The following is a 22,323-nucleotide window of genomic DNA, read 5'->3' as shown; positions in this document are numbered from 1 at the left end:
CTACATACCCTGTTACTTCTGTGTGTGACATTTGATGTTCAGTTTATGTTATGGTTATGGAACTGAAACCAGCATGAATATTGCTTTGTGGTTGTTTCATTTTGTTATTGGAGAGGAGGGTGCATGGATGTTTTCTTCTCATAACAGTAATGTTTGGGAAGGATGAAGACAGTCATCAGACTAATAGTGCCACTGATGCTTCAAAGACAAAATCTTCACACTTGATTCAGGAAATCTTAAAGACCATAAAACATTGTTAACTGTACATAATATTGTGACACATTTCATATCCCTACCTTGCTAAATAGAAAGTGGCGTAATATCTATTAATGTGATTAAATGGGTCAGTTTCTAAATACAGTCTTACTTAAAGCTGCTTTTACATATCTTTTAAAAATGGTTGATTATAGAATTTTAAAAAAAACCCCAAAACATTAAGACAGTTAATTAGTATTTTAGTATACATCTTTGAGTATTAGAATTAACTTTTTGTAATAATGATTTTAATTAGAAACACAGTAGTAATATTTTGGTTAGTATTTCATGATATCAATAAAAATATTGCATTGTCTTTTCCCATAAATGCAATGACAAACAGCAAATGGTAAAGATTTTACAAGCTAATTAAATGTCATTAATGAGGGCTATAAAATATATATAAATTGTAGTTTCACTTACTTTTGGAGAATGATTATATTTGACCACAATGGTTAAAAGACTTAGACTTACAAATAATACTTAATATAAGCTTTCTTATGAGAAATTTGGCATGAAAATTAAATATGGCCTGAATAAAAGAGTAAAAAAATTATTTTGCAAATCTTGCTTCAAATATGCTTCCTCTGCAAATGTATTAGAAATCAAAATCAAATAAATTAAAATTTTTCTTTTCAACCAACATTAACAACTAATGATTAATCTGAATCTGAATGAGCATGACAAATTGGAATCTTATTTGCAAACAGTCAAAATTATGAAAATCAATGCTGCATGGTCTAAATATTATTCTTCACTGACTAGGAAAATATAACCTTTGTTTTGGGTTTATATAAAATATATTATAATTGTTCATACAGTTTTATGAAGAAAGACTTTTCCATTTTAAAGTTATTAGATAATTTTAGTAATCATATTGACAATTAGTGGTTTATCACTTTTCATAATATTATTCTCAATATTTGTCAACATCCATCTAATTTTATTTAATTATTTTAATATTTGATAGTTTGCTTATCCTTTCAAAGTGTGAAATATACAAATATGCCATTTTATTTTTTTCCAATGGAATAGAGCTTTAAATTTGTATTTTCCTTTTTTTAAAAAAAGCACTTTTATTGTGTATTGGATCTAAAACAATGGTTTGATTAATATTAATACAGTCATGGATTTTTTTGTGTGTATTTCAAAATTTATATTCTCCATCACAACACTAGGAAAAAAAAATATCTGTCCCTCCGCCGGACTACTGTTAGTTTGATGATTATACTAATATTAACTGCTTCACTTGAGTAAGCAAAGAAGAAGTAAAATACCAGTCAGACCAGCTGTTAATTCACAGAGTGTTGTACTATGCTTATTAAAAATACCCAAAAGATGTACCTTTGTGGTTCAGTCTTTTGAATTAGAATCAGAATATTAATCATGCCTCAGGCCTAAATTAAACATTGGAAGGCCCCTTAAGAATTTTCACCAAATTTTCTTGGATTTTTCTTTATTGGGTCTTCCTAGACTCTGTTTAGCTCTGTAATTGCTTTGCTCCTTTGTTGATAGGTTAAAGCACAATGTGATTTTCTCCATGTCATAATATTTAAGAGGACGGCTCAATGGTCTACTCCAAGTTGCAAAGTGCAGCTGAGACACTGATTTATAACAGAAATAGTGTTTACAATGTCAAATAAAGTGTGAAGTAAGAACAACTATGTATCTCAAAATCTATAGCTATAAAAGGATCTGAATCATTACTATCTTCATATCATTTATATTCTGAAGGGGTTATCTTAAGTGACCCTGCCAAATGTGGATGACCTCTTATATAATATGAGTATGCAAATGCAAGAAAAAATAAGGAAAACCTATCAAGCATGTTCAAAATATACTATAGTCTGATTTCAGAAAATGGTCACTGTTACTCATGAATGTATGCCTGAGTACTTACATATGGAGCCAGTTTCAAAAATAGAAGTGTGTGATTAAGGTAACATTTGTGCATCTATCTAAGAACTGTGTCTTGAGTGTACTGTTTATTTATACTGGAGGACAATTTGAACTCCACACATGAGACCAAAAGGAATGTTATGACCTTGAAATATTTCTTTAACATTTAACATATCTCTACCACCTCACTCTCCAGGCAAAAGGATGAAATGGAAAAGTATATCAATTTGAGAGAGTGTAGTATTTTTAAAATAATCAATGATAGTCATAAAGTGCCAGTGCTCTTCCTATATCACAACACTTTTTTTCCCATTTCTCAATTGAATTTATGATAAACTACTAATATTTAAATAAGAACTTTGTTAATTCTGAACCCCCCACAATTATTTTTGGAAAGAGAAAACACGTCTCTTAAAATTGATATTTCATTTATTAACACATTTGTTTGAAGCAACAGGCTCAGGTTTTTAAGGGTTTGCTTATCAATATTTTGGCTAAACTGACAGTACGTGGACTTTATCTTGGCAGTACTTGTATATTATATAACACAACACAATAATAACTGCTGTTCAATGTGATAAAAACAAGGGGAAATTTTATCTATTCATCGTATTATTAAGACAAAAACAAAAAAATTATATATTTTGGGGTGAAGTAGTAACAGCTTACCCACTGGTACGTTAACTAGTTCCTATTAAAAGACTTAACAGAGGAAATATGAATTCATTTGACCTGTTAGGTATCTAAAAATTAGTGCTATACACTGTTATAGGCAATTTTGGTAGCTATTAACCTGGGGGGAAAAAAAAAACCAACACAATAACCAAAAGGAAGCATGTATCAATATTTCGGAAAGAAGTGTGACCAGTGACTGGTGAGTACTTGGAGAATCTAACTTTGCAAGTATGGCGCCAGTGGTGCTTTGCTGTGAAACAGAACTTCACTGATGTTCTGAACTAGACCGTCCCTCTCTTCTTCCCTTCTCTTTGAAAATCTTCAGAGCTGCTTGGGTGATGGACAAATGAATTCCAGCTTATTCTTAGAAATATGTGGATTATGAAGTAATCTGCTGGTTTTAAAAAAATCAAATGCAAGTTTGTCAACTATTTTCATTAGAGATCAAACTGTGACCAATAAAGAAACAATAACTGAAGGAAAAATTTCCAGTGACCCTCTTTGATAACATTAGAAATGAAGATTAGAACAAATTCAATAAATATAAAATATTTAGTAAACGGAAGACTGATGAGATCTATGAGCTTATGACCTCTTCTGTTGCTCCAAACTATCATGATTTAGTATTTTTTTGAAGAGGAACTTATAATAGTTCTATAAAATCTAACTCTAACCATTATAACTATTTTACCAATTTTATTTTGTGTATCCTCCATTTTTTGTTTGAATACTTTAAAGCACATCCCAAACAGCTATCATTTCACCCACAAATACTCAAATATCTGTTATTAACAAAGAATACCCCAATATTTTTGTTGTAGTTTTTTTTAAACATTTTAGCCATTTTTTAAATTGAAGCATAGTTAATTTACAATGTTTTGTTAGTTTCAGGTGTAAAGCAAAGTGATTCAGTTATATTCTTTTCCAGATTTTTTTCTATTACAGGTTATTACAAGATAGTGAATATCGTTCCCTGTGCTATACAGTAGGTTCTTGTTGTTTATCTGTTTTATGTAGAGTAGTATATATATGTTAATCCCAAATTCCTAATTTATCTCTCTCCCCTTGCCCCCGCTATCTCCTCTGGTAACATAAGTTTGTTTTCTATGTCTGTGAGCCTATTTCTATTTCGTAAATAAGTTCATTTGTATCATTTTTTTAGATTCCACTTATAAGTGATAGAGCATTTATCTTTATCTGACTTAATTCACTTAGTATGATAATCTCTAGGTCCATTCATGTTGTTGCAAATGGCAATATTTCCTTCTTTTTTATGGCTGATATTTTACTGTGTATGTATACCACATCTTTTGTATCCATTCATCTGTCAATGGACATTTAAGTTGCTTCCATGTCTTGGCTATTGTAAATAGTGCTTCTATGAACATTGGGGTGAATGTACCTTTCAAATTATAGTTTTCCCTGGGTATATGTCCAGGAATGAGATTGCAAGATCATATGGTAATTCTATTTTTAGTTTTCTAAGGAACCTCCATGCTGTTTTCCATAGTGGCTGCACCAATTTACATTCTCACCAACAGTGTAGGAGGGTTCCCTTTTCTTCACACCCTCTCCAGCATTTATTGTTTGTAGACTTTTTAATGATGGCCATTCTGACTGGTGTGAGGTGATACCTCATTGTAGTTTTGACTTGCATTTCTCTAATAATTAGCGATGATGAGCATCTTTTCATGTGCCTGTTGGTCATCTGTATGTCTTATTTGCTGAAGTATTTTAAAGGCTAACACCAAAAAGTTCCATTCCGCCCTAAATTCTTTAGTATGTATTTCTAACAATTAAAGTTTGTTTAAACCAATAAAATTAAAAATATAATTCCTGGGCTTCCCTGGTGGCGCAGTGGTTGAGAGTCCGCCTGCCGATGCAGGGGACACGGGTTCGTGCCCCGGTCCAGGAAGATCCCACATGCCGTGGAGTGGCTGGGCCTGTGAACCATGGCCGCTGAGCCTGCGCATCCGGAGCCTGTGCTCCGCAACGGGAGAGGCCACAATAGTGAGAGGCCCGCGTGTTGCAAAAAAAAAAAAAAAAAAATTTTATATATATATATATATATATATATATATTTCCTTAATATCATCTAATTACCTGGTCCATGTTAAAATATTTCCATTTTTCAGATGAGCTCAATTTTTGCAAATAGTTTTTTTTTTTTTTTTTTTTGCAGTACGCGGGCCTCTCACTGTTGTGGCCTCTCCCGTTGCGGAGCACAGGCTCCGGACGCGCAGGCTCAGCAGCCATGGCTCACGGGCCTAGCCGCTCCACAGCACGTGGGATCTTCCCGGACCGGGGCACAAACCCATGTCCCCTGCATCGGCAGGCAGACTCTCAACCACTGCACCACCAGGGAAGCCCGCAAATAGTTTTTAAATAAGGATATAAATACAGTTTATACATTGCATCTGGTCAATTAATCCTTTTAAACAGTTTAAAGTATATTACAGTTCATCCTTTTTTTGACATTTATTTATTTAAAATTCTGGGTATTTTCCCTGAAGAATTTTCCACATTCTGGATTTGGTTGATTCCCCTGTGTTTACTATAAACTTACAGTCACATTTAGAGTTTGATTAGATTAAAGTTTAATTGACTCTTTACTTTGTATTTTCTCGCATCAGAAGACATATATCTAGCTGCTACACATTTAGTGATGATAAAACATATCAGTAATAAACTGACAGAAATATGAAAATATGCCTTACTATTTTTAACAGCAAACAATAAGAAAGAATGCATATGTCCATCAATATGGGATTGGTTAAATAAACAAGGGAATACTATACAGCTGAATAAAAAAATAGAACATAATCTCTAGGATGTGCTGTTCAATGAAAAAGCATTTCAGAGAAATGTGGCATGGTATACACATAACATATATGTGTATGCTAATATTATTTTATGTATATAGTATGCCACCATTTAAAAATTAGGAAATGTGTGTAAATATATGTATATAATAGTTATATTAAAATAGGCATATAAATCATGAAATTTAAGTAAGTGTAGGTATCACCTAGAATGGATGGGAAGGAATAGAGTCGATGGGATAGTGATAGAAGCTGGACTTCTCTGTAGATAAATAATAGATTTGTAGATTTAACTTTGGAGCAATATAAATATTTTATGAATTATAAAACAAAATAATCCTTTATATCTGTAGGGTAACATAGACCTAAGACAAAAAACAAGCCTTCAAATAACTCTAACTTGTCTTCCATACCATGCTGTTGACTGTAAGGTTGAAGTTATTCTGAATTGGCTGTGTGTGTATTGTGGGATAAATCCAAAGATTGAGAATGTCCATTGTGATTAAAGGAGAAACAAATTAAAAATGAGATTATGTTAAAATCCTGTATTTGAATTGAAAATCATCGATAAAAACAGACCATATACCATGCCTTAAAAAAAAAGTGGACACACACAGAATTTCTATGGCTCTCCACTCAAAAGGCCAGGAAATAAGACCAACCTAGTTTAAGTGAACATTCCTAGCACTCAGAGTGCAGTTTCTAAAATCTATTTTCACTGGAAGGACAGTAGCCCTTGCAGAAAAAGCTGATTCTATGTTCTAAATCTGGACCATGTAATGTTCAATATGAGCCTGGAAAATATGTTACATCAGAAAGCAAATAATTTATTCAAGAAACCTAGGATCATATTCATAAAATTAGAGTCAACCTAAATAAGCTCCCAAGAAGCAAAGATGAAATGATTTAAGCATCAATAAGGATTAGAGTACAATGGATTGTAACTCATCAAATATGTTTAAGTACATCAGTTCATAATTACATTAATATACTTAGTCACCTTTGGAGAAAGTTGGGCAAATATTTAGGAAATATTGGCAAATAAAGGAAATTAAGCCAGCATTTACCCTACAATCCTATATAATATGAACATCAGCATAAACAAATAGTCAATGACCAAAAGTTTGTCTTTATGAAAGTATTCCAGGTAATCAATGAAGAGGAATGTTGGAAGTAAAATATCAATATTTTTATGCCTAAGGAATTAATGGATCTAGGTTATGATTATCAATGATCTTCCCTCACAAAAAGGGAAACAATCAGACATTATATACTTCATAATGAACGTACACAAAACTACCTACGAAGCAATCTTGAACAAAAATCCAAACAAAACTGAACAACACTCTAGATCGGACTATAAATTTTAATAAATTGTGAGGATGGAAGGCCATGTCAAACTCACAAATTGGATAAAATATACAACATTCAGACTATGGAAAACTACAAGGGAAAAGACAGAATAAAGAGGCAGATATATAGAGGAAGGATCTAAAATGGAATATTTTAGAATAATCCCAAAGGAAAAAAAGGATCCACAAATTGACTGTATGAATCTTAGTTGATCCAAATTTAGACAAACACTTCAAAAAATATTCCCAAAGAATCAGGGAAAGATGGACACACTTGATTTTGATGACATTAAGGTGCATTATTATTATTTTAGGTGTGCTGATTATATTGCAAATATATGTTTTAAAAAAGAACTCATTTAAAGGACATTTCAGTTGCTTTCAAGTTTTAGCAGTTGTGAATAAAGCTAAAGCTCTACATATTTGTGTGGACATAAGTTTTCAAATTATTTGAGTAAATACCAAGGAGTGCAATTGCTGAATTGTATGGTAAGAGCATGTTTAGTTTTGTAAGAAACTGCCAAACTGTCTTCCAAAGTGGCTGTACCATTTTGCACTCCCACCAGCATGAGCGAAGGTTCCTCTTGTTCTACATCCTTCCCAGCATTTGGAGATGTCAGTGGTTTGGATTTTAGCCATTCTAATAGGAGTGTAGTGGATCTTGTTGTTTGTATTTGCAATTTCATAATGACATATGATGTTGAGCATGTTTAATATGTTTATTAGCCACCAGCGTATCTTTTTTGGTAAGGTGCCTGTTTATATCTTTTACTCATTTTTAATTGAGTTGTTTGTTTTCTTAATCTTGAGTTTTAAGAGTTCTTTGTATGTTTTGGATAACAATCCTTTATCAGATATGTGTTTTGCAGATTGTCTCCCAGCTGGTGGCTTCTTTTCATTCTCTTAATAGTGTCTTTTGCAGAGCAGAAGTTTTTAATTTAAATGAAGTCCAACTTACCAATTTTTTCTTTCAAAGCTCATCTTTTGGTGTTGTATCTAGAAAGTCATCAACAATACCAAAATTATCTAGATGCTCCCGTGTTATCTTCTAGGGGTTTATATTTTTGTGTTTTGCATTTAGCTCTTTGATCCATTTTGAGTTAAATATTGTGAAGGATATAATATCTATGTCTAGATTCATTTCTTTGCATAGATGTCCAATTGTTCCTGCACCATTTGTTAAAAGATTATTATTTCTCTATTGAATAACCTTTGCTCCTTTATCAAAGATAAGTTGACTTTGTGTGGGTCTATTATGAACTCTCCTTTCTGTTCCTTTTATCTCCTCTATTCTTTCCCCAACACCACACTGTCTTGATAACTGTAGCTTTACAGTAAGTCCTAAAGTTGAGTAGTGTCACTATTCTGTGTTCTTCTTCAATGTTATGGTTGGCTATGATGGGTCTTTTGCCTCTCTATATTAACTTAAGAATCAGTTTTGACAATGTCCACAAAATAACTTGTTGGGTTATTGGTTGAGTTTGCATTGAGTTTCTAGATCAAGTTGGGAAGAACTGACATTATTTATTTATTTATTGGCTGCGTTGGGTCTTTGTTGCTGCACGCAGGCTTTCTCTAGCTGCGGCCAGCAGGGGCTACTCTTCATTGCGGTGTGCAGGTTTCTCATGGCGGCGGCTTCTCTTGTTGAGGAGCATGGGCTCTAGGTGCGCAGGCTTCAGTAGTTATGGCACATGGGCTCAGTAGTTGTGGCTCACGGGCTCTGGAGCGCAGGCTTGGTGGTTGTGGTGCACGGACTTGGTACCTTCATGGCATGTGAGATCTTCCGGGACCAGGCGTCAGGCCCGTGTCTCCTGCATTGGCAGGCGGATTCTTGGCCACTGCATCACCAGGGAAGTCCCAGAACTGACATCTTAATAAAATTGAATCTTCCTATTCATGTACATGGAATATGTCTCCATTAATTTCTTTTTATTTCTTGCATCAGAGTTTTATCGTTTTCCTCATATAGATCTTGGACATATTTTGTTAGATTTATACTTAAGTATTTAATATTTTTGGTGATAATGTTAATAGTATTATGTTTTTATTTCAGATTCCAATTGTCCATTGGTATTATGTAAGAAAGCAATTGACTTTTGTGTATTAACACTGTATTCTGCAAATCTTCTATAATTGCTTATTATTAGTTCCAAGTCTCTTCTTGTTGTTATTAATTTAGATGATCTATTTCTTCTTGTGTAAGTTTTGGCAGATTGTGTCTTTGAAGGAATTGGTCCTTTTCATTTAGGTTATCAAATTTGTTGGCATAGAGGTGTTCCTCATAATCCTTCAGTATCCTCTTAATATCTATGGAATCAGTAGTAATTGGCTCCTGAAATATCAGAAATAAATGAATCACTAATGTCAGAAATAAAAATTTCTGATATTCGTGATTTCTGTCTTCTTTCTTTTTCTTACTTAGTCAATCTAGAGGTTTGTAAGTTTTATTAACCTTTTCAAAGAACCATCTTTTAGTTTTGTTTTCTGTTGATACCCTGCTTTCAATTTCATTGATTTCTGCTAATTTTTACTACTTATTTTCTTCTAGTTATGTTAGATTTAATTTATTCTTATTTTTCTAGTTTTATAAGGTAGAAGCTTATATTATTCATTTTAGATTTTCTTTCCTAATAGATACATTCAATGCTATGGTTTTCCCTCTACGTACTGCTTTTGCCGTATCTCACAATTTTTATGTTATGTTTTCATTTCCATTTCAAATATTTCTAAGTTCAAAATACTTTTTAATTCCTCTTGAGACTTGTTATTTGACCTGTGTGTTATCTAGAAGCATGTTGTTTAAACTCCAAATATTTTGGGATTTTTCCAGCTAACTTTCTGTTATTGGTTTCCACCTTAATTCTATTGTGATCTGAGAGCACAATACATATTACTTTAATTCTTTTAAATTCGTTAAGTTGTGCTTTGTAGTCCAGAATGTGGTCTATCTTTGTTAATGTTCAGTGTCAACATGATGAAAATGTGTATTCTGCTGTTGTTGGGTGAGATATTATATAAAGGTCAGTTAGATCCAGTTGATTGGTACTGTTCAGTTGAATTCTGTCTTTACAGATTTTCTACCTGTTGAATTTGTTAATTACTGACAGAGGGGTGTTGAAGTCTCCAACTATAAGAGTGGATTCGACTATCTCTCCTTGAAGTTCTATCAGTTTATGGCTTATGTAGTTTGATGCTCTGTAGGTAGTTAATGTTACATATTAAGGGTTGTAATGTCTTCTTGGACAATTGACCCCTTTATCATTATTTAATGCCTCTCTTTATCCCTGATAACCTTCCTTGCTCTTATGCCTGCTTCGTCAGAAATTAATATACCTATTCCAGCTTTCTTTTTATTAGTTTTTGCGTGGAATATCTATATCTATCTCTTTATTTTTAATCAATCTGTATTTTCATATTTAAAATGGGATTTTGTAGAGGATATATAGTTGGGTCTTCTTTATCCACTCTTCCAGTCTCTTTCTTTTTATTGGTGTATTTAGAACATGGTGTCTAAAGTGATTACTCCTTCTCTAACAACCTTCCTTTCTTTATATAGATCTGGGTTTCTTACCTATATAATTTTCCTTCTCTCTGAAGGACTTCTTGTAACATTTCTTGCAAGGTAGATGTACTGACTACACATTACCTCAATTTTTGTTTGTCTGAGAAAGTCTTTATTTCTCCTTCACTTTTGAAGGATAATTTCTCTGGGGACAGAATTCTAGGTTGATAGGTTTTTGTTTCTTTCAGCACTGTAAATACTTTACTCCGCTTTCTTCTTGTTGCCATGGTTTCTAAACAGAAGATCAGTGTAATTCTTATCCTTGCTCCTCTTCGGTAAAGTGTTTTCCCCCATTCTAGGTTCTTTCAATATTTACTCTTTGTTTTTGATTTTCTGCAGTTTGAATATGCCATGCTTAGTAGTAGACTTTTTGGTATTTATCTTGATTGGTATTTTCTCAGCTTCCTCCATCTGTGGTTTAGTGTCTGTTGTTAATATTTGAAAATCCTTAGTCATTATTACTTCAAATATCTCTTCTGTTCCTTTCTTTTTTCTTCTTCTGTTATTCTCATTATATGTACGTTACACCTTTTGTAATTATGTTACACCTTTTGTAATTGTCTTACAGTTCTTGAATATCTCATTTTGTCTTTACATTCTTTTTTCTCTTTGCATTTCAGTTCTGGAAGTTTCTTCTTTTTTTGAATTTATTTATTTGTTTATTTTTTGCTGCGTTGGGTCTTCATTTCTGCATGCGGGCTTTTCTCTGGTTGGGGCGGGTGGGGGCTGCTCTTCGTTGCGGTGCACGGGCTTCTCATTGTGGTGGCTTCTCTTGTTGTGGAGCATGGGCTCTGGGTGCATGGGCTTCAGTGGTTGTGGCTTGCTGGCTCTGGAGTGCAGGCTCGGTGGTGGTTGTGGTGCATGGGCTTGGCTGCTCTGCGGCATGTGGGATCTTCCCTGGCCAGGGTTTGGGCCCACGTCGCCTGCATTGGCAGGAGGATTCTTGGCCACTGCGCCACCAGGGAAGTCCTGAAAGTTTCTTTTGACGTATCTTAAAGCTTACTCATTCATTCCTCCTACATGTCTAGTTTATAGCTGAGCCCATCAAAGGCATTCTTCATTTACTATATAGTGTTTTTTATTTCTAGCATTTTCTTTTGATTTTTTATTGGAATTTCCATCTCTTTGCTTACAGTACCCATCTGTAATCATATTTGTTTAAAATTCTTGGTGTGATACTACCACAATCTTTGCCATTCTAAATCTGATTCTCATACTTTCTCTGTCTCCTCAAGTCATGTTTTTTGTCTTTTAGTATGGCTTATAATTATTCTGTTGAAAGCCAACCATTATGTACCGGGTAAAAGGAACTGAAAGTTCCTGCAGTGGTTGTTTGTGCTCTTGGATTTCTGCCAGCTCTCTGTATCTTCCTGTGTGTCACTAAAATTTGGAGGGAAGCAGGTTTCCATATTACCTCATCTCTGATAGATCTAAAAAGAGATATTGATTTTTTTCAATTTATTCAGTTTTGTCTTATTGTAAGAATGAGAGTGATGATTTCAAAGTTCCTTACAAGAAGGAACAAGAAGTCTTTTTCATCTTTTTTAGTGTATGCATTTACAGGTATAAATTTTTTTTAGTGAGCGCTGCTTTTACTGCGTCCCATGTGTTTTGCTATGTTGTGTTTTCATTTTCATTTGTCTGTATTTTCTAATTTCTCTTTGATTTTTCTCTGATTCATTGGTTGTTTAAGTATGTGTTATTTAATTCCCACATATTTGTGAATTATTCAATTTTCCTTCTGTTATAGATTTTTTAGCTTTATTCCATTATGGTCAGAGAAGATACTTTGTATTATTTTAACCTTTTAAAACTTATTAACCTTGTTTTTTGGCCAATATACAGTCTATCTTGGGGAACATTCTGTGTGCACTGGAGAGGAATGTGTATTTTGCTGTTATTTGGTGGACTGTTCTATAAATGCCTGTTATCTCTAGTTGGTTTATAGTGTTGTTCAAGCCCTCTATATCTTTATTGCTCTTCTGTCTAGATGTTCTGTCCATTACTGAACGTGAGGTGTTGAAGTTTCAATTCTGTCCATCATTGTTTCATATATTTAGGGGCTCTGCTATTTGTTGTTTGTATGTTTATAATTAGTATATCTTGATGAATTGACCCTTTTATCAATGTACAGTGCCCTCCTTTGTCTGTTATAGTATTTTTTAACTTAGAATCTATTTTAAAAGATATCAGTGTAGGTAGTGACCCTTCTCTATTTTGGTTGCTATTTGCATGGAATATCTTTGCAATATCATTCTTTTCCCTTTAAACATATTTGTTTCTTTGGGTCTACAGTGGGTCTTTTGTAGACACCATATAGCTGGGTCATATTTTAAAAGTATTTTACCAAATCTCTGCCTTTTGATTGGAAAGTTTAATACATTAACATTTAAGGGAATTACTGATAAAGACTTACTTTTGCCATTAAAAAAAAAAGAACTCATTTTTTAGAGGAGATACTGAAAATTTGTAGATAAAATGATAGCATGTCTGGTATTTCTTTAAATTGAACTGGAATGGGGAGGGAAGTAGGTCAGAGTACAGGTGAAATAAGATTGTCCATATAGTAATAATTGTTGAAGCTGAGTAGTAAGTATGTTGAGTTTATTATACCATACTCATTATCTTTTTATCTATTTGAAAATTTCCTTATAAAGATTGAAAAGAATGTTGATCTGTGTTCAGGTGTTATCAGCTCAACCCCCCCCACTACACCTCTAGGATTTATGTTAATTATGTTAATGAACATTAGTAATTATGTTAATGCATTTAGTATCAATTGATAATCATTGACAAGATCCATTACTTATTAGGTTGCAAAATGGTGATTTTTTTTTTCTAATTCTGTCATTCCATTTCCATTTACTGGCTACAATTTATTGATAAAATGAAATTTACCTCAATAAATATCTAGTTACCCTGAAACAGAGTGTGTACAGAAAAGGCAGGAAAAATGCTTAATTTTTTTTAACCTTTATTTAGTACTTTTTAGAGTAGCAGTTTGATGACCTAGCAGTCTCCATTTGTAACAAATAACTAGGGTAAATATCATTGTAAATTCTTTGATTTTTATGTGCTTTATGTTTAAACCAAATGCTAGTCACTATTATTTTTGATGAGCAAATTATCATCTTAATTCAGAGCAAGCCCCTTTGATTTGACTTTGGATTCTTTTAATATGACCCCATTTTCTCCCTTACTTGTAATTCCAAGTTGTCTCTGGCTCATCTTGAACTTTTCCTGCCCCAGGCCTGAAAAAGTCATTTCTATAAGGAACTATCATTCTCTATGTAAGCAAAATATTTAGAGGCCATTGTCTGAGCTCTGGGGATTTTCTCATTGCTCATTTCTGTTAGGTTCATACCTTCTAGACCTTTTCAATAGATAAAGCTAGCTTTTATGTAGAGTTTGAAATAAAAATATAAATTATGAGTTCTTATATTTTCTAATCAAATTCAAGATGGTAGAGTTTTAGTTATCTGCTTTGATATTATACTTATATTTCTTGTTCCTTATATTGAACACCTTGGTATTTACTAATTATTTAAATTTTATTTATTATTTACTAATTAAATAATTAAATATTTAATCATTTAAATAAATATTTATTATTAAATAATTAAATAAATTTTAATTATTTAATCCATATATATATAATATTTTCATTTTAACAGTGCTAATATAGCTGCTAATATTAAGATTACTGATTGCAGTTAAAATTTTTTTGAAGTCATTTTTGCTTTGATTTTGACTTTAAATATTATCTCACTAGGTGTTTATAGTCAAAATACTTCATTTAAAAGTAGTCTGAAAATTTGCTTTCCCTCTGATGTTTATGCAACCAATTTATGTATAGTTAGATTTACATTTTTCAGTTTGCTTTCCAATGTTAGGGATGGTGTTCTATTTTCTTTTTGGATTTTTAAAAATTATGTTAAATATATTATGGTTCCAAATTTAAAACAAAGTACCTTCAGAGAAGGCTAGTTTTTAAACCTAGCCCACACCTTCTTTCCTCCCTCTCATTTTATGTAATCATGTTGTTTTCTATGCATAGATATTAATAGGGAAATCTTGGTGAAATTAAATATACTGGCAAAGGATTCCCCTACAGTAAGTATATAAGAAGTGTTCATGATAAAGAAGTAGAGTTAGATATCATCAGTCTAAAAACTGTACCAACAACATGACAAACTACATTTCTCAAGGTAGCAGGCAAACTGAAAATGTAATAAACTAAAACTATAATCCCAAGGCATATCTAGTATGTCAACAAGACAGAGAACAATACTGAATCTGAATCTCTGTGTAGATACCAGGTGAATTAAAACAAAGAAGAGAGCTGAAGTTATTATAATGCTACAGATTTAAATACAGTTGACCCTTGAACAGCATGAGGTGAACCGCTAACCCCTGTGCAGTAGAAAATCTGGTTATAACTTTACGGTCGGCCCTCCATATCTGTGGTTCTGCATCCTCGGATTCAACCAACCATGGGGTCATGTAGTATTAATTGAAAAAAAAATTCATATACAAGTGGACCCACACAGTTCAAACCTGCGCCGTTCAATGGTCAACTGTAGCACCCTTAATGCCTCAGAAAAACTGTAATATGGTATATTAAATACTGGGTGTCAATATAAGAGAAATGAGAAAACTCACAACACTGAAGTACAAGATGGCTAACCCAAGACATTTAACTGTCCAGAAATCTTTGGAAAATTCTTACTGTTTTAATAAACTGGGTAGACAATTATCAAAAATGGCAAATTTTTAAAGAGTTGGCTGATGTTTGCCATGCTAAACATTGTAACTTAAGGGGAGAAAATACTTCTTAGTCTCAATAAGGGAGATAATTTTAGTATTTTTACTTAATATTATTATTAAGAATACTAACTTCCAGTTGCAAATAAATGAATCAGGGGTTTAAAATGTACAGTGTGTGTGTCTGGGGGAGGTGGCTTCCCTGGTGGCGCAGTGGTTGAGAGTCCGCCTGCCGATGCAGAGGACATGGGTTCATGCCCCGGTCCGGGAGGATTCCACATGCCGCGGAGCGGCTGGGCCCGTGAGCCATGGCCGCTGAGCCTGTGCGTCTGGAGCCTGTGCTCCGCAACGGGAGAGGCCACAGCAATGAGAGGCCCGTGTACCGCAAAAAAAAAAAAAAAGTACAGTGTGGGGAATATAGTCAATAACTATGTAATATCTTTGTATGGTGACATATTGTAACTAGACTTATTGTGGTTATCACTAAAAATATATATAGAAATACCAGATCACTATGTTGTGTAAACAGGAACTAGAATGGTGTTGTAGGTCAGTTATGCTTCACAATCAAACAAAACAGCATATTCATGGAAAAAGAGATCAAATTTGTGGCTACCAGAGGTGCAGGGTGAAGGGAGGGGGAAGTGGAGGAAGGCCGTCAAAAGGTACCAACTTCCAGTAATAAGATAAATAAGTACGTGTGATGTAATGTACAACATGATAAATATAATTAACACTGCTTTATGTTATATATGAAAGTTACTAAGATAGTAAATCGTAAGAGTTCTCATCACAGGAAGTTGCAAGATATTAAAATAAAAATCAGCATGAGTCTGGAGTACTTGTTAGGGAGTTAATTTTAAGCATGTAAGAAAAAAGAGATAAATATTAGATTAGAGTGGGAAGAATACATTGATATAGATGTGCTCTCCTGGGATTTGGAATTTATTATGTTGATTTGACTTGAGCATCTGGCATTGGCCTTAACAGTCTTTTATATTGCTTAATTAAAGCCTGGATTTAACAATGGTCTAAAATCAATGAGGTTGCAATTCTGGCGTGTTCCTGGCATGTTTTAGGCTCGGGAAGAAGGGAATACTGGAGTGAATTTATGATGACCCACTCAGCCTCCCCTTAAGCATTTCTCCGATGAGACCAAGAGAACTCTTCTGGCATCCTTGCTGTCCTCTGTAGACAGGGGATAATTGCGGAAGGCACCACAATGAAATGGGATTCTGTGATTTCTGTGGAAGTAATGGGATCACTGAGTGGGAGAGGCCAAATCATGGCTCTCAACTGTTAAAGAAAAAGCATATACAATGACCCTATAAACTACAGAGATGGAATAGTAAACAGGGATCTATTACATTGTCTAATTAATAGTGTCATTAGGGACAAAACAGGTAGTCTACTAAATTATTACTTGGCAAATATAAAGCGAAAAATTGCCTGATAAACAAAAACCTGATACAAATAACATGTGGGTATTCACAGTTTCTTATCCAGGTCTCTATCCTACCTTTGTCTTGCATAAATTCACTGATGGGAAATTATCTCTATGAAGTGGTCCATTCCATTTTTATAATATAGTCATAATTTCTACCTTTTGGTTCTTGTTCTTTCCAGAGCCTCGCACAAAGAATCTATCTCTAGACTACCGAGTAGTTCTTCAAATAATTGAAGACAGTTTTATGTTCCATTCTATCCTCAACGTTTTAAGTTCCTTCACTATTCTGGCTGTCACTTAGGTGCATTCCAGTTTGTTAATGACAATGTCTTGAGTCCTTCCATTGTGTGAGTTGAAGCCCAGAAGTTGGTCAGAATCATGACCACCAGGCTTACTGGTTACAGTGGTTCTAATAAAGCAGCCTAAGATTGAAATAGCTCTATTGCCTACTTCCTGAAAAGTTGAATTTAAAAAATAAAATATAATATTAAAAGTTCTGGAAAGCATGGAATAAATAGTTGTTTTAAAATGTATGTTTATGACAAATCCTTTACAAAGTTCCCTCCTCAAACCCATATCATTCCCCTACTAGTTAAAATATGTCAGAAACTCCTTCTTGAAATGGACTTCTGGCATATAGTCGTGGATTTAATAGTCTCATTGGTGTAAAATTGCTTTATGCTCATGGTTCATTTCAAGCTGAGGTATAGACAGAGAAAACATGGTGAATATTTAGGTCAGAATAAACTTTATACAATAAGTGATATATTTTACCCACCAGAACATCCTTTGCTTCACGTGATATGCTCAGTTTTCACAGGACTAAAACTTCTGCTTTTTCAAAGGACACTAATATGTGCTAACCTAGATAAAATCAAGGTTGATTTTAAAATAGATCTAGAATTAGTACACTTATAAGAGAGCTTGCCATAATTCCAGTCTATGTCATTCCTCCACCAGCTTTATGGGAGAAAGGAGAAAAAGGTGTATGTACCTGCTGGAGATATTTTGCAAGTTAAGTATCTATTTCAGAGCATATTAGGGCTAGATAACTTTGCACAGAATTCGGTCAACCATACGCAGCTGAAGTTCTTCTACTGAATTCCATTGATTAGACATTTGGAGACCAGTGAAATACTTGAAATCAAATACATAGTTTTCACGATAAATGTACATGTGCATTTGTCTAAAAAAAACCCTCAGATTTGTCAGATTTTCAAAGTGGTCCACAAAATACACTTCCCAAAAGATTAAATGGCTTGGGTGGATAAATGTGATGTGTGATATATTCAGAAACTGATAGTCTTTGTTTTTAAAATTAGGGTTTTTGAAGGAGATACTGGAACTTCCAAGTGGGATATTCATGAGTGGAGGGACGTAAACTCCAGGTGGCAGGTACAGTTCAGCTTTGGCTCTGTCTGATTGGAATAGAACACTGTAGATATTAGTTCCTTTTTGAAAGAAAATGTTTCATTGTAGAATAGTATTCTATTTTTTAATGTGGTTATATTGCATTTATAAAGAAACCAAGATTGAAGCAAAATAAAACTGTTGATAAATTGGTGTGATTAAATAATACTGGAGAGAAAATCGGCAAATATCCTAGTTGGTGGGACTTATCAAGGACCTGATTATTTCTGCCTGAGTTTAATTTACATCGTTGTTAAGACAAAACTCACCTTTCTTGAAAATACATAAGACTATGTTTGTGGGGGGAGGAGTAAAACCTGTGGGCTATCATTTGAAAAACTTTTTGATCAGTGCCCTGCAAAATAATTTTGAGTAATACGTACCTTATTCATTTACGGTTAGAAATTAAAGTGTTCCAATGTAATCAGCTAGACTTTAAGCATAGTTTTGGTTTTTTGCTAAGAAACTACTTGTCATATTCTATATCTTGTTAATCAAGCTATTGTTTTATATCCGTGTCTTCCAAACTTTAGTATCCACAAGAATCACAGAGGAACCATGTTAAAATGCAAATTCTGATTCAGTAGTTCTGGAGGGGGACTTTTTTAAACAAGCTCTCAGGAGAGGCCAATATTGCTGGTCTCTGGATCAAACATTAAGCAAAGCTCTGTCATATGCTTATTGTGTTTCTTCAATATATTAGGCAATTAAAATATTTTCAATTTCATATGAGTCTTATTTTTATAGAGTACATTCATTAGACAGAATTGAACTAAAAACAAATTCATTAAATATCTCTATATGAAAGAAATAACAGTTTATATCTGAAGTAATATTAAAACATCATGCTAAAAATAAAAATGTTTTATGTTAGAACCTTTTAAAAATTGATTTTATGTGATGAATCCAGAGCTGTATAAAGGATCTATGGTTAGTATCATTGTCATAGATGCTCTAGTTCCGTTTTTAGGGGATATTTTTACATAGTTTATGAGACTAGAAAACCGAAAATTCTTACTAGCAATTTCTCTGTCATTTATTTGAATGATGAGATAGCTTCTGGCAATAGTGATTTTAGAGTGTGATTTAAAAGTACACACACACACACACACACACACACCCCCTACATCCTGCATTCAAAATCCAATGTTTACATGTAAAACTGAGAAGGATGAACCTAGTTTAAATCTGCAATCAGCACCTAGTTGACCTGCTGAGAATTGGCAGTGTTTTGAACCACTATGTGGCTTGTTTCCTAATGTACAGTAAATGTCTTTTAAAATGAAGGTGTGTGTGCTTTTTGACTTTGGCAAGAAGGACAAAACAGGAGCATAATGAACTGTAAATTTTAGTGTATTTATGAGTACTTATAGCTCACCGTAAAGTTTTACTTTCTGTGTTTTCTAATATTTCCTTCAAACTTGGCTCGGGCAGTAAGTTCGGTATGTTTGACCTTCTGACTAGAACAGCAACATCAGGTCCACGTTAGCCCGCAAATGTTTTATCCTGTGGAGAAACTTGCAGCGTGAGGAAGGCTGGAATGATTCCTAATACAACACGCAGCTGGCGCTACTTTTAGGCAGAAGTTTGCGTTTCTTTTTAATTTGTTTTATTTTTTTAAGATAGAATTAATGATTAGCCTTATTAGTAATAACATTAATTAGAAAAATGCAGCTGCCCTGGTCTTCCCAATGTGCATTATCATTTGTCCATACGGGAGCTTTTGAATGTGAAGATCCCTTTGAATGTAAAGGGAGAGGTAACTATGCTAGCCTTCTGCCTATACTTGGGATTATTTACAAACTGCAGATTTGAATCTCTGGACCTACTTGACTTGTACCAGTAGGGGGATGATTGCCCAAGTTAACTGTGTTACGTTTGCTCCAAAGAAGAGGAAATGGTGTTGATTGACGATGAAGCCTCTGCCACTTCGATTGTGGCCTAGTACTTTCTATAAGATGTGTCTCTGCTATTATAGCTTGTTTCCCTTCATGCCGCCTCAAAGTGCACGCAGTGGGATAAGGGGAGAAACTGTGAGGGAGGCCTCCTCAGCTGGAGCAGGTCCTGCAGGCCCACTGGTGGGCGGAGGCCTGCTGGGGTGTCAGGGAAAGGTTGACTCTGGGGACCAAGGCTGTCACTCAAAGAGTCCCTACTAGATGGCAGTGCACAGGGGGCAGAGTGTACGTTGGAATAAGTACTCTTATTTTCATGTAAGAGAATAAAAAGTGTTTACAATTGTGTTCATCCAGATGAAGTATTTAAGGCCTCTTTTTTCCTCCTTTCACTGTTTTTTCCTTAATCACCTCATTAATTTGTAGTTTGGCTTAAAATAGCTAGTGGGCTGGAACTATATGGCTCATTTATTCTACTTTATTTACTTTTTCAAAGTAAAATGGATAAAATCAATTAATAAATTTAAGCCCATTTACTATAATTTAGAGAGTTGCTAAATAATACATCTTCCTTTCTTCACTGAAGTGCTCTAAGGTAATTCATCTGTGAGAGTAAGGCAACCCCTTTCTTGAGATATTTTTAAGGAAACGGCAGATTGCTATCATTCTGAGGTTTAAGTTCAGTTCTGCCCAGACCCAGGATACAGGCTAAACAGCCTGCACAGGGATTCTAGCATGTGCTCACAGAGAAATACTTCATCACTCACTTGTGTTACTTGTATGAAAAGCATAAATAAATAATTAATATTCTGATTCTCTTCCACCTGGGTTTAGCATTAGCTCTTATTTCTAAAAGTGATATATACTAATGATGTGTTCGTTTTTTAAAACTAAATACTGTAGAGAGAATGGCAAAACCACTCTTCAGCACCAATTTGGAAAGCATTATGATTGAGAATAGTGTACTAACACGCAGGCACAATCTCTGAGATATTGTCAAGTATGTTAGGATGAGTAAAGTTATGTCTTGTGGGAAGGGTGGAGAAGATCTGGATCAAGCTGGAGGGGGCAGGAGAGGGAGAAGGAAAGACTTTTTCAATGGCCTAGAGAAAGAGATCTTTAGACCTGCCTGAGGCCAGGTAAACTGCTGACTATAATAACCCACCAATGTAGGCACAGGTGGTTTTCCTGGTTACAAAAAAAGGACTCAGAAAATGCCTTCAGGAACACAGCTCCTTCAGTATCTGGTAGCGATGAGAATGCACACAGGGGTGTCAGGGGTACTGAGGGGCATAAGAAAGGTGGGTAGACTGATGTCTGGGACAGTTAATGCTCCATAAACATTAGATGTAATTGAGGTACACACATACAGACACACACACACACACACACACACACACACGCCATGAGACGTATGGGTATATGTCAACTGTTTATGGAAGGAATGGTAAAAGAAATAGGGCTATGAAAGAAATGGGTACAACTTTCGTAAGGCTAAAAATATTTTTCTTTTTTCTTCTCTTAGTTTTTAATTAAGTAACTATTTGCTCATTGTGGAAAAGTAGATGGCTATTTTTGTCACGCATAACTGTATTACAACTTTATTCTTCATAGTGTATGAATTTAACAAGGTTGACTTTTTTAGATGTATATCTACACCTTTATATCTTCACTAAGGAATCTAATAGCATAAACATAAGTGCTATAACAAATATCCAGTGAAAGATATTTTAAAGTTTCTCTTAAAAATCTGTGTTAATGACCTGATAATGCTTTGTTATGGCTTTCGGGAAATGTGTGAAGTGTTCTGACAGTATGTCAACAAAGTGTCAAATATGGTGAGAGAGAAGCTAAGAACTGGAATCGTAGTGTCATGAAGTGTTAAAGCTGGAAGGGACCTTAGACCCCCTTCATGTTGGAAGTGATGGGGCTGAAGCCCAGGAGGATTAAGCGATTTGTTCAAGGTCACATCTAGAGCAAGAAAGGCCCAAGGAGTAGAACCTGGGTCCCCTGGCTCCCAGTCCTATGCCCTGTTAGGTTTGCAATTTTGCTCTTGACTATATTAATTGTTTTGTTTTGTACAAAATGAAACACAGATTGCAGAAATGGAGTCAGTTGTTTTTGGAATCTGAGTCATTTTAAAGGTCACCCCATCTCTCATAAGTCAGAGTACATAGCTATCTACCCCCAATCATTTATTTAAGCATTTTTTCCACATGTAACTCTTGGAGATATTAATTTCCCT

At 34.2% G+C, this 22,323-nt stretch overlaps 1 long non-coding RNA gene across 1 annotated transcript in view; it reads left to right on the top strand.

Moving 5' to 3' along the window:
- The window catches only part of LOC117195424 (uncharacterized), a 65,705-nt gene that overhangs the window by 24,142 nt on the left and 19,240 nt on the right, over positions 1–22,323 (top strand). The window contains exon 3 of the long non-coding RNA XR_004475136.2: positions 18,099–18,171. This is a non-coding gene — a long non-coding RNA (uncharacterized LOC117195424). The remainder of the gene's footprint in view (positions 1–18,098; positions 18,172–22,323) is intronic.

The sequence above is a fragment of the Orcinus orca genome, chromosome 7 (assembly GCF_937001465.1).
Source record: "Orcinus orca chromosome 7, mOrcOrc1.1, whole genome shotgun sequence".
Lineage (NCBI taxonomy): Eukaryota > Metazoa > Chordata > Mammalia > Artiodactyla > Delphinidae > Orcinus > Orcinus orca.
Note: the sequence above shows the minus strand (reverse complement) of the source record. Positions and strands in the feature narration are given on the sequence as shown.